The sequence below is a fragment of the Panthera leo genome, chromosome C1 (assembly GCF_018350215.1).
Source record: "Panthera leo isolate Ple1 chromosome C1, P.leo_Ple1_pat1.1, whole genome shotgun sequence".
In the NCBI taxonomy this organism is placed as follows: Eukaryota; Metazoa; Chordata; class Mammalia; order Carnivora; family Felidae; genus Panthera; species Panthera leo.
Genome location: NC_056686.1, coordinates 148259591 through 148273129, shown reverse-complemented (window position 1 = coordinate 148273129; position 13539 = coordinate 148259591). Strand labels below are relative to the sequence as shown.

The following is a 13539-nucleotide window of genomic DNA, read 5'->3' as shown; positions in this document are numbered from 1 at the left end:
TCGGTTGAGTGTCCCAACTTGATTTTGGCTCAGATCATGATCTTATGGGTCATGAGTTCCAGTGTCATGTCAGGCTCCACACTGGTGGTATGGAGTCTGCTTGGTATTTTCTTTCTCTCTCTGCACCCCACCTCAAAATAAATAAAAAACTTAAAAAAAAATTTCTTCCTGATCCAGAAAACACTACTTCTGTGATTTTTAGAGGGCTTGCCCAAATGGCATGTGTCAGTACCTTGAATACTTTGAAACTATCCTTCAGAGCTAAATTATAAAGTTTAATGCTGTAAATTATACATCAAGATAAACTGTAATGCAAAGAAGGCTTAATTACTATGAGATTGACTCATACACATTTTTCTTCCCCCATCTCTACCCAGAGAAAATATCTAATGTGCACTTATTTTACTTTGAATACCTTTGTTAGATTATTTATCACATTGTATCAGATATTTTAGATTATTGATTCTCTCAATTGGATTGTGCATTCCTCAAGGGCTAGTAGCTATTATGGTCCTCTCCAACAGAGATGTGGTGGTAAATCTGGGAAAATTATTTGAATAAATTTCAAATAATAAAATATATAATACTGTATTGTCAAATAGATATAGCCAGTTTATTTTCACAGAATGCTCTCATTGATTTTACCAAACTCTTGTGTCTGTAGCCAACCTGTAGTTGAAATTGCTGAAGAATGTAGTTCTGACATAAATGGCCGTTGATACTTTTGTTTAAGTGAATAAGATTAAAAAAAAAAAAAACTTGTTCATCAATGATGTGAGTGACTTCTTGCTAACTTGTTAATAGGTTTCAAATATTAGAAGATTGTTATTTTCCCATTTTTTCTGTTATTCCAATGTAACATGTAAGTTTAATTTGCATTAACATTTTTCCATTAACTTCTTAAGTCTAGACTTAGCAAAAAAAACACATTGTTACGCACTGATATGTTGTGTTTGCCAGTTTCCATTGTGTAAATGTTCCCGTCATGGTCCATCTCAAGCTACCAATGTGCCATCACTGAACACAGAGTTGGGAAGAGATGAGAGGTAGCACATAACTACCTGTAGTTTTTGTTGTTGTTGTTGTTGATTTGTTTTTGCTGTACTACAGCAAACATAAATAACCTGAAGTACACCTATGATAGTAAAGCATAATAAAATAAGAAGTGATGAGTTTTGAGTGTTTGTGTTTAATATTGTTTACTTGATTTTTAAGTTTGAAAATATTTATTTTTGGTAATGACTGTGTTGAAAAACCAACTTGCGGGGCGCCTGGGTGGCTCAGTCAGTTGAGCATCCAACTTTGGTTCAGGTCACGATCTTGCAATTTATGAGTTCAAGCCCCATGTCAGGCTCTGTGCTGACAGCTCAGAGCCTGGAGCTTGCTTCAGATTCTGTCTCCCCTTCTCTCTGTCCCTCTCATGCTCATGCTCTCTCTCTCTCTGTTTCTCAATAATAGATAAACGTTAAAAAAATAAATAAAAAAAATAAAAAAAAAAGAAAAGCCAACGTGCAAATTTCCTGAAAAGTTTACTTTGATTGTCATGAGTTGGTATGAGTTGGATTCAACATGTGGCGGCCCCTGGAGTGCTGCTGGGCATAATATATACAATCTTATATGATTGACTTGCATGAGCAAGAGTCTAACTGAATAAATTCAATCAACTTAATTATATTTATCACTACACCCTTGGCCTTCATGGAGGACTGCTATGGAAACCATATAAATATTGTTTATACATTCGTTATAAAATTTTGTTTGATGTTATTCCATTATTTTAAGTTCATCTTACTAAATTGGTAAGAAACTAGAACAAACAATCCTAAAATTTGTATGGAACCACAGAAAACCCCAAATAGCTAAAGTGATATTGAAGAAGAAAACCAAAGTGGGAGGCATCACAATCCCAGACTTTAGCCTCCACTACAAAGCTGTAATTATCAAGACAGTATGGTATTGGCACAAGAACAGACACATAGGCCAATGTAATAGAATAGAGAACCCAGAATTGGACCCACAAATGTATGCCCAACTAATCTTTGACAAATCAGGAAAGAGTATCCAATAGAAAAAAGACAGTCTCTTTAGCAAATGGTACTGAGAGAACTGGACAACAACATACAGAAAAATGAAACTAGACCACCTACACCATACACAAAAATAAACTCAAAATGGATGAAAGACCTAAATGTGAGACACAGGAAACCATCAAAACCCTAGAGGATAAAACAGGCAACAACCTCTTTGACATCAGCCACTGCAATTTCTTACTCAACACATCTCCAAAGGCAAAGGAATTAAAAGCAAAAATGAACTATTGGGACCTCATGAAGATAAAAAGCTTCTGCACTGCAAAGGAAACAGTCAACAAAACTAAAAGGCAACCAATGGAATGGGAAAGATATTTGCAAATGACTTATCGGATAAAGGGCTAGTATCCAAAATCTATAAAGAACTCACCAAACTCTACACCCAAAAACCAAATAATCCAGTGAAGAAATGGGCAGAAGACATGAATAGATACTTTTCTAAGAAGACATCCAGATGATCAACAGACACATGAAATGATGCTCAGTGTCACTCATCATCAGGGAAATACAAATCAAAGCCACACTGAGATACTACCTCACACTGATCAGAGTGGCTAAAATGAACAAATCAGGAGACTACAGATGCTGGAGAGATGTGGAGAAACGGGAACCCGCTTGCACTGTTGGTGGGAATGCAAACTGGTACAGCCACTCTGGAAAACAGTGTGGAGGTTCCTCAAAAAACTAAAAATAGAACTACCCTATGACCCAGCAATAGCACTGCTAGGAATTTACCCAAGGGATACAGGAGTGCTGATGCATAGGGGCACATGTACCCCAATGTTTATAGCAGCATTTTCAACAATAGCCAAATTATGGAAAAAGCCTAAATGTCCATCAACTGACGAATGGATAAAGAAGATGTGGTTTATATATACAATGGAATACAACTTGGCAATGAGAAAGAATGAAATGATGCCATTTGGTATTATGGTAAGTGAAATAAGTCAGTCAGAGAAAGACAGATGTCATATGTTTTCACTCATATGTGGATCTTGAGAAACTTAACAGAAGACCATGGGCAAAGGGAAGGTGAAAAAAAAAGTTACAAACAGAGAGGGAGAGAGGCAAACCATAAGAGACTTTTACATATAAGAGAACAAACTGAAGGTTGATGGGGGTGGGGGAGAGGGGAAAGTGGGTGATGGACATTGAGGAGGGCACTTGTTGGGATGAGCTCTTGGTGTTGTATGTAAGCCAATTTAACAATAAATTATATTTAAATAAATAAATAAATAAATAAATAAAATAAGTTGTAAGTTTCTTATTTACCAGATAAGGAGAATGGTATTATATTCCCTCTTTGTTTTTTCTGCCTTGAAGCTCACAGGTTAATTGTGTACTTGAACAGTAACCATTAGTACAGGCCAATAACATTTTTTAACAATGTTTATTTATTTATTTTGAGAGAAAGAGTGCAGGATGAGCAGGGGGAGGGGCAGAGAGAGAATCCCAAATAGGCCCCATGCTGTCAACATGGAGCCCAACATGGGGGGCTCCATCCCAAGAACCGTGAGATCATGACCTGAGCCAAAATCAAGAAACAGATGCTCAACTGACTGAGCCACCCAGGCACCCAGACCAGTAACATTTTTAAGCTTCTTTTGTAAAAAATGAAATCTAACGTTGAAATCTTTGTATATATAGACACACACATACATGCAGATATATAGCAGTATATATTGCAACACAATTTCAAATTAGATTCCCAAAGGCACATTTGGTAGGAAATGTTGAATAAATTCTTGTTTCCTTTATTTACCAGTTTTCAAAATTATGAGTTGGTTCCTGGCATCCTTCAAAGATGAAAAATGAGATTTTTAAAAGAGTATCATTATAAATTTATATATTAAGATATATTTATGTTTCATTCCATTGTAGTTGTTCAAATTGTCTCATCTTTGGCCAGTGGGAGTCACTTCTATTTGTCCTCTTTAAATTGTTTCTCTAGTCCTTTTAGCATGAAGCCAGTAATCTGGATAGTTTCCATGCTTAATGGTGTAATAGGGTATTCTAGGCTTATCTTGGACATTTCCTATCCTGAACCTGGAATCAGCCTTGACATCAAGGAATTCTTTTCAGGGCAAATGGTGTTTAGAGACTATAATATGGGTACACAGGTGTGTGCTTGTTGCTTCTGCAATGGTCCCTGTTTTTAAGGCTTTTACAGTGAGCAAAACTAAGAAGTATATATTTTTAAATATAAAATATGTAATGAGTTCATTTATATATCCTAATTCAGGATCAGAGTTCAAATTCAGGATCAGAGAGTTCATGTAACTCATTCATTTTATATGTTTCTTTTTTGTCCCGTAGCAAAAATTAATTTTTAAAAACACTAACTTTGCTGTTTGCAAAACATCCATTTGCTTTATCTCAGACTGTGCATGCAACAATATTACAGTAACAACACCAGTTCATACCACAAAAATATGGTTAGTGATAGCAATTTAAGTTCCTGTTTTGTTGCTGCTTTCAAGTTATTTTTTAGTTTATATCCTATGAGGGATATGCTGTTAAATTACTGTTTGTGTGTGGTTTTTAAAAATTATTGTATGTAGGGGCACCTGGGTGGTTCAGTCAGTTAAGTGTCAGACTTCTCTCAGGTAATGATCTCATGGTGCATGAGTTTGTGCCTGCATCAGGCTATCTGCTTCCAGCACAGCCCCTGCTTTGGATCCTCTGTCCCACTTTCTCTCTGCCCCTCCCCCACTTATTCTCATTCTGTCTCTGTCTCTCAAAAATAAATAAATAAACTTAAAAAAATTATTGTATGTAAAGGCATTTGAAATATTCTCTGTATGGAACTCCATATGCAATCAAGTTCATTCATTTCATTAACTTTCATTTAATGGGAGTGTTTTTAAGTTTAATTTGTTTTTGTTTTCTAATTATGTAAATTACTTTATATGGTTCTAAAATCACATCTACAAAACAAGTCTTATGTGAAAACTTCCTACTATTCTGTATTTTCTACCTTGTTCCTTTTCTCCTTATAGGTGATCATGTTTTTAAAGTTTTGACTTTTTTCCTTTCATTTAAAAAATTAGGTAAATATATGTAAGAATGGTAGCATACCGTTGATGTTTTTATCCACCTTGCTTTTTTTTTTGTTTTACTTAATATATTCGGTAGGTGTGAAATACTTCATACTATATACATTCCTTCCTTATTTATTTTTAAAAATTGCATGGGGCACCTGTGTGGCTCAGTCTGTTAAGTGTCTGACTTCAGCTGAGGTCATGATCTCACAGCTTATGGGATTGAGCCCCACCTTGGGCTCTGTGTTGACATCTCAGAGCCTGGAGCCTGCTTCAGATTCTATGTCTCCCTCTCTCTCTGCCCCTCCCCCGCTCATGCTCTGTCTCTCTTTCTCAAAAATAAACATTAAAAAAATTTTTTTTTAATTAAAAAAAATTGCATAATACTGTGCATGTACCATAATTAACTCAACCATTTCCCTATGATGAACATTTGGGTTATTTTCCACACTTTAGCAGTAACAAACAATGCTTCAGTGAATATCTTCTTATATCTATTTTATATTTTTGTCAGTGTTGATCAGATTCTTGGAAATGGGTTTTGCTAGTCAGAAAAGAAATGCATATGTTACTTTGCTAGATACTGTCAAATTCTCTGTTGTTGGGGATTTTACGTCTTTCACTCCAATAAGCATATTTTAGAGGGTCCTTTTCCCCACAAGTGCCTTTCTAACAAGTTGTGAAACTTGGATTTTTGCCAATTTGTTGGGTGAGAAATAGTATCTCGGTGATTCTTCTTCTTCTTTTTTTTAATGTTTATTTTTGAGAGAGAGAGAGAGATGAGCGGGGAGGGGCAGAGTTTCTCTGCTGCTGACAGCAGAGAGCCTGATGCAGGGCTCAAACTTAGGAACCATGAGGTCATGACCTGAGCCAAGTCAGATGCTTAACTGACTGAGCCACCCAGACACTCCTATCTCAGTGATTCTTAATTTGTGTTTCTCTTATCAGCGAGGTTGAGGATATTTCTGTGTAAGGGGCATTTGCATTTATTTTTGTTAAAATATCTGTTCATATCTCTTGCCATTTTTCTATCAGGGTGTTGGTCTTTTATTCATTTTTAGATACTCTTTATATATAGGGTTATTCCATTATCTCATATAAGTTAAAATATTTTTTTAAGCTTCTCATTTGTCATTGTTCTTAACTTGTGGTATTTTTTCTTTTTTTTTTTGCCATATAAAACCTTTTTCTTTAAGTGCCATATAAACCTTTTTAGTTTCATGTATTTGAATGTATTTTATGTATTGCCAGTATTTCACATTATTGCATTTAGTTTTAACCATTACTAGAGATGTTTTCCCTACCCTCCAATTATAGAAGGATTGACCCATAAATTCTCCTAGTACTGATGTGGTTCAAATTTTTATATTTAAGTATCTGTTCTTTTTAAAATTCATTTTTAGAATAGATCCCAATTCATCTCTTATGACTACCCAGATATCCCAATACCACTTATTAAGAAGTCCATTTCTTCCTCACTGCTTTGAGATTCAGCTTTTATCTATGTTAAATTTCCATATGCACCTGGGTCAATTTCTCAATTTTCTATTACGTTTCATTGGTCTTTTTCTCAGGTGCCAAGGCCAAATGTAAATTATAAAGGCCACATATATAGCATATTTTAGTATCCGATGTGGGACCTCCACACACACTTTCAATGCTCTTCTTTTTCAGGGCTTTTTTTTTCTTCCAACTGAATTTTATAATCAATTTTATAATACTGTTCTTAATTAGGAGTGTTTATCTGAAGCACTGTCAGAGTTCTTTTAAAAAGGAAAAGAAATACTTGGTTTCCACCCTAGACCTACTGAATCTCTTGATATTGTCCCTGGGTATGTACATTGAAAAAACAACAACAAAAAAACCTTTGCAATGGATTCTGATAATTCCATTAAAAATGGCCTTACAAATGACTCTACCATTTATCCGGTTTTTTAAGCCAGAAATCCCACTAGTCTTCCTTCAGTCCTTCCTCTCCTTTAACTCTATGTGTTTTCAGTTGGTCACCAAATCCACATTTTCCTCAAAAATATCTGACTTTGAATCTCTAATGCCACTGTCTTTTACTGTCTTTCTCATGGACCGTTACATACTACAGTCTATCATTTGCACTAGACAATGCACCTAGACAGTTGCTGCTCCCTAAAAACAAGGTTGATCATGTCACTCCTTTCCTCACCTTTGTTGGCGCTCAGAATAAATTCAGCCATCTTACCATGGTATGTATCAGGCCTTTCACTCTCAGATCCTACCCTCCTTTTCCTACTTCATCCCTGATACACCTCACACTGAAATTCCTGTTGCACTGGTATTCTCACTAGTGGATGGGCACCAGACTTAGTAGCTCTTTGTATTTAAACTTATGGTTTCTTTTACTTAGGATCTGCCCCTTCCCAAATAGCTGGTAAGCTGTCAGTTTTTGAGATGCAGTTCAAATGGCATCCCTTTGATAAAGCTCTTTTTTAGACTCACAGTCAGAATTAGTTGCCCCATCCTCTTTATTCTAACAAAACTTCATTATTTGTATCTTTATAATATGATTTATGTGAGTCTCTAATCTCCCAGGAATTTCACACTTTCAACATCAACCAGAATATGAGCTTTTCATGTTTTTCCAGCCTGTAGCAGAGCGCATAGCATATAGCGAGCACTCAAATGTTTGTTCAATGAATGAAAACAAATAACTCTTCATTAGTTTGTACTGATTGAAACTGAAACAAGACATGACAGTGGCCAGCTTGTTCCACTATTGAGATCTCTCATTCGTTTGGCTTTTTGTAGTCAGCCTTTATAGAATTTGTTCTCTGTACATGTCAATTCCTTACTCTTTGAAGATCCATGTATTATACCCATAGTAATAAATTTGATACCTGACCATCTTTATCTCTATATCTACCTATTTAAGAAGTTCTATTTTGATCCTAAAAATAGATGCTACTTTACAGAAGAAAGTGCAAAATTTACATCTAGTGGTGGCATATAGTGGTAGCATGGGTTAGGTATGTATCATAGATAGAATTTCAGAAATAGTTATCAGTAATATTAGAAAAGATGTGTTTTAAATTTATTTTAGAATTCTGAAGATGAAGTACTAATTTAGATGATGATCTTAGGCAAAGAACTAAGTGCTACTGAAGCCAAATTATTTTATAACTATAGTAATTATCTCCCCACCCCCCAACTCTGTGACTGTGTTGTAATCTCTGAAACAATCAAATGCGATAACATAAAACAAGGAAGGAATCATTAAAAATAAGCACAACTTCATAGTAAGAGGGTATCAAATACTGGCATAATCCAGTTTTAAATTTCTAGTATGCTGTTTTTTAAAAAATCAGTTTTAAATGTATAAATTAGATAATATATTTGAACTCCCAAAAAGCACCAAATTATTTTAAATATATACTTAAATATATAAATTGAAGCTTTTTTTATTGAAATGTAGAAATTCACCTTATGAATTTTAGATGTTAATCTGAGTTTTTCGTTTATCCACTGTTTTGTTAATTATTGATTTACATTTAATTGCATTTCAACTCTGAGCATTGCAAAAATATTTTCCAAATTATATAATAAATATATATAGTTTTGATAATAAAATATAAAATATATAGTTTTTAAATATTTTGTAGGCAGTAAAACCAAGTTCTGTATTATCATTACTTTTATCCTTTTTTCTAACATTTTGACAACACTTAAGTCTTATTTTGTGTAAGTTACTTCCATCATTCAACCAAGGAAAAGCTTTGTGTTGTATGTGATGGCAACTTGAGATTATATATACATAGTCTTAAAACTTTTTTTTTTTGGATTATGGTTTTAAAATCACCCAGAGGAATGATAGGAATTTTTAATATGAGTTTTGATTTTTATATAAGTTAGTCATTTTTATTAGAGATGTATCAGTCTTTTCTGTTGATTAGATATATATTCAAAGTAATAAGTGAATTATATCAAATGTTTTTCCCACAGGTTTCTTCTCTAAAAGCAGGCAATATAAATTACATATCCGTATAAAACCTATTGTTTGGAAAACCAATGTGCCATCTTCAACCCAGTATCATTTCAGAATATTACTGTAACCTAAAATTGAAACGTACTTTGCTGTATATTGTTCTTGAAGTATTTAAATATCCTTTGTTATCCAAATTACTCAAGTGTGCCATTTAACTTTAAGAGAAATGTTTAAGAGAATTCTGTATGAAAATTGAGGCAACTTGAATATAGCCCTTTTTAAAAAAATGTTTTCAAAATTGAATACTTTCTCAGTAGTAAATCTAGTGATTAAACTGTCAGAAATGGATTGTTTTGAAATATCAATATTATAATTCTTTATATATAGAATTAGTGAGTTGCCTGGTTTCCTTCCACATGTTTTAAAATACTGTTTATTTGAGTAATGACCACTATTATTTAAAATTCATGAACTTTTTTGCATATTAATTTGGCTGGAATATCTAAATGATAGCATTCATACTTGTATTTTAATCTATGTTTTTCTTCTGGAACATTATTGGTAAATTTTGAGATTGTAGAACTCTTGACCCAGTCATACATGTACAGAGCTTGGCCTCTGAGTTAATTAAATATGAGTTAATAATATATTATAAGGAAATTATTGTCCTTATTACAGTTATTAGGTAGTTACTCAAATTATAGCTTCAAAGGAATGCAGAGCATGGAAAACTCAGGATTAAATTATGCATTTGAACCTTAGGCCAGCTTTTACTGTAGAGACAGTTTTCTGCTAAGAGAGAAATTGTATGTCATTGAAATTAAATGCTTTTCTGGGGATGGAAGGTTCCAGTTTTTAATGAAATTACTGAGTGTGGTGTAGTGAAATGATTAAAATCTGTATTCCGGGAATGTGGCAGGGAAAAAAAATCAATAAGTGCTAGCGCAGCTTTGCTGCTCAATGTGAATCCTGAGAACGAAATAAACTACTACAAAAATAATAATTAAAAACATATCAGCACATTAATTTATTTAGCATCAGTCTCCTGAGACATCATCTTCACTAATTTTTAGCATACATTTTACTGTGTAATGAGCAGCCTTTTTTTCAGATATCCCTATTAGACAGGCAGTATTTCTGCCCTTCCCCCAGTGCTCCTGCATTGCAATCATTGTACTTGCACTTATTATGTTACAAATGACCGAGGTAAGGCTGACATTCTCAGTGCATGCAAAAAGACCTAGTCTGCCAAGCTTTTTTTTCCCTCCTAATGAAGCAGCTTTGTGAAATCTCCCCATGTGTTAATACTAATGAAGATCCTCCAGCACAATTAAAATCACAGCCAGTGGCTGAAGAGGAAACATAAAACAATAGCATCTTTTAAGATACATTTATCCACAAATGTATGGACAAAATACACATATATGGTCAAATTATTCTTCCGTAGCTTGCCTTTCACTTGCTCTTCATCCTGAAAATTAACTCATGAAATTTTTTATTATATGAACTTTGAGATTTTAATGTGTTGTGGGGAAAAAACACTACCTCAGTGGGAAAAAAAAATTATATATCTTCCTGTGTAATAAAACATTAGCCAAAGTTAAGGCTTTTTAAGAATCATTTTTAGGAAGCTATGGGGTGGTGTATCCAGGAGGGAATAGGGTGTGCTTCACCTTTATTTCAACTTTATTGGTTTCAGGATGTTGGAATTGAGGGGTGAGGGAGAAATGGAAGGGTAAACAGAAAGTTGGGAGGAGATTGGGGGGTAGACAAAAAGCATACCTCCTGTGTAGTTTAAAAATGGAGCAATGAGTTACCAGTCTTAACTTGATTCTTTAAAAAATGCTCAATTCCTACAATTAGTTCCCTCCCCCTCCACTTTTTTGACCTCAGAAATTGGAGGGAAAAACTACAATTGAGATTACCCTTTACAGTTTTAATTTATAACTTTAAAACGACTTACTGTTTTAACGTTTTATTTAAATTTGTTTCAGTGCATCAACACTACAGCTAGTTTAATTTGCCCGTGTTTGGGCAATAGCGTTTTATCCCGGACCATCTTGCGTCCTGCTTTTTGAGTTCCAAACATCCATGAATTCTTGGCATATTAATTTAGTTGGTTTACAGACTTCAACCGAATTATGAGTTTACGAGAAAAAAAGTTTAGGTGAGAATGATTAATCTATGCTCCCTATTTTCCAGTTTACGTTTTTTAAAATTAGGTTTTCAATCCTATTTTCTGCCCTACTTTTGAAAGCAAAAAAAAATTAGTTTCTTAACTTTTTTCCTGGGACAAGGAACGGTTGCAAACTCGAAGCTATAGTATTCTTGGAGAAAGAAGTAACCCCCCTCCCTCCCTTGGCTCCTTTAGGAGCTGATAGGTCATTTATTATTGGAACTGAAATGGTATAAACAATTCTCTCTCTTTTTTCCCTTGTTAACAGCAACTTTCATTGTTAGAGAGAGGAGAGAGAGAGAAGCCTTGTTGGTTGACGTCACTTGGTTCATGAAGCCTTCGCCTAGAAGTGAAGCTGCTGAACAAACCTTGAGAAGAATCATCTCCTGCTTCAATCTGCTGCTGGATAGGAACTAATCAGAGAGAGGCGGAAGGCGGAGAAGGAGGGAGTCAAGGGCTTTCCCGATCACAAATCTCACCTCCACTCCAACTCTCTTTATACTTTTCTTGCAAAAATAATAATCGAGATAAGGAGGTGGTAGGGTTTCCAAAAACAAAAATCGTAACCTTCAACCATCTGGGGAAGACAAAAATCCCACCCACCGCAACTCTCAGTTCGAAAGTAAAGGTGAGTTCAAAATGTTCGGGTGTGAGGGGTGCGGGTGAAGTCGAAAATTGCAAATGTTACCGAGCCGGCGGCAGCAGAACAGGAGAAACTACGCTCCTGCGAGCGGGGACTCTGGAGTTGCTGGTCTCGCGGCGCTCGCCCTGCCCGCCCTGCTCGCCCTTAGCGGCTGTTTACCCTCGCCGGTCGGTGTGTCTCTTTGTTGTGCTGGCTGGAAGGCTGGGGCGGTGCTCGGGGTCCCGAGCGGAGTTTGGGGGAGGAGGACGCGGTCCTGGGTGGGAGGTGGGGGGTGCGGTCTCCGGAGAATGTAAACTTTATTCCTGGCTGCCGGTGCGGGACTTCGGTGCAGCAGGGCCGCGGGCCGCCGCCGCCGCGAGTCCGCTTCCTTTGTGCCGGCCGCCCAGCCTGGCCGCCGGGGCTGCGCGCCTCCTCCTCCTCTCGGCTTCCAGAGCTCGGGGGGCCGCCAACACTTTTGCTTCTCAAACGATAACCTCTGGCACTGTTGCGATCGCCGTTCCTACGAGGGAATATACGCTGCTCCCCCAATCCCTGTCGGGGTAGTTTCAATATACCCCCCCCCCCCGACCCCAGTCCGCCTACTGCTGCCCCTTTTTGCCTCCGCCCCCTCTTCCCTTTAGGACTGATGAGCTGCGCCCCCCACTCCCCAGTTCGGGCCTCTTTAGCTCTCTCTGGGTAGCTTGGAGCTCCAGAGTTTTCAGAAAATGGTCTTCGGGCGCGGGGCGTGTAATGGGGGCAGGTGGGACTGGGAAAGGATCTGGATACTTGGGAAGATGCACGTCTGTACACAGAGGTTAGAGGAGCACAGCTTTTCCTACAGTAATGTCTGTCTCCTAGCAGTTCTCCCCGAGAACAGCCGCCAGCCCTCAACTCTTCCTCGCTTTTAATCTTCTTGTCGCTCCCCTCCCCCCTTTCTCTTTCGCGTCAACCCTCCCCTTAAAGTAGTTCCATGAACCCCAGAATTGGGACTTGGGAAAGGAAGGAAGTGTTTGCAGAGTAAGAGCTGGCCCTGCTATTTGGGAGATTTTTCTCTTCTTTCTCTCCCTCTGTATTTATCTTTTGTGTGTTGCTTCCTTATAAAGAGAGAAGCAGCTGCAGTCCTTGGCCGAGTTGTTGAAATTTATCCCTTTGTGTATATTACAATATCCTCCATTTTTTCCCCTGCCCTCTAAACAACAAGCGTTTCGCCATCTTGGGCAATTTTTATTCCCAAGTCTCCCCTTTTTTATTTTTGAGAAAGGGTAAGAAGGCGTAGAAAGGCAAAAAAGTGTGTGTGGAAAAGACTCAAAGTTTAGGGAATGTTCAGGGGGCCCAGTGACGTCATGTAAACTTTATCGAGAAATTTTCCCAAGAGTCAATTTTTCGCTTAATTTTTTCCCTGTTTTAAAGGACCGTGTAACTTACTGGTTAGAGAAGTTGTGCTGCTTATTTTTGGGTTCTGCTCTCAAAATGAACCCTCAGCGTCTATACGTTTTGTTTTGGTAACAGGTGGAAAATGTGTAAAAAAAAAATGGTATAAACTTTTATAGTGTCATTGATACTCACCTAGCTTTTGTCTACGTGTTGGTTTTTTTTTTTTTATTCTTTAAAGGTTTCAAATGTTATTTTTAATCAGCACATTCCCTTTCTCATTT

At 36.6% G+C, this 13539-nt stretch overlaps 1 protein-coding gene across 1 annotated transcript in view; it reads left to right on the top strand.

Annotated features, from left to right (window-relative positions):
• BAZ2B (bromodomain adjacent to zinc finger domain 2B) overlaps nt 1-13539 on the top strand; it is a 434498-nt gene that overhangs the window by 103422 nt on the left and 317537 nt on the right. Inside the window, exon 3 of the mRNA XM_042948879.1 lies at nt 11531-11890. The gene's annotated coding sequence lies outside the window, so the exon portion shown is untranslated. The remainder of the gene's footprint in view (nt 1-11530; nt 11891-13539) is intronic.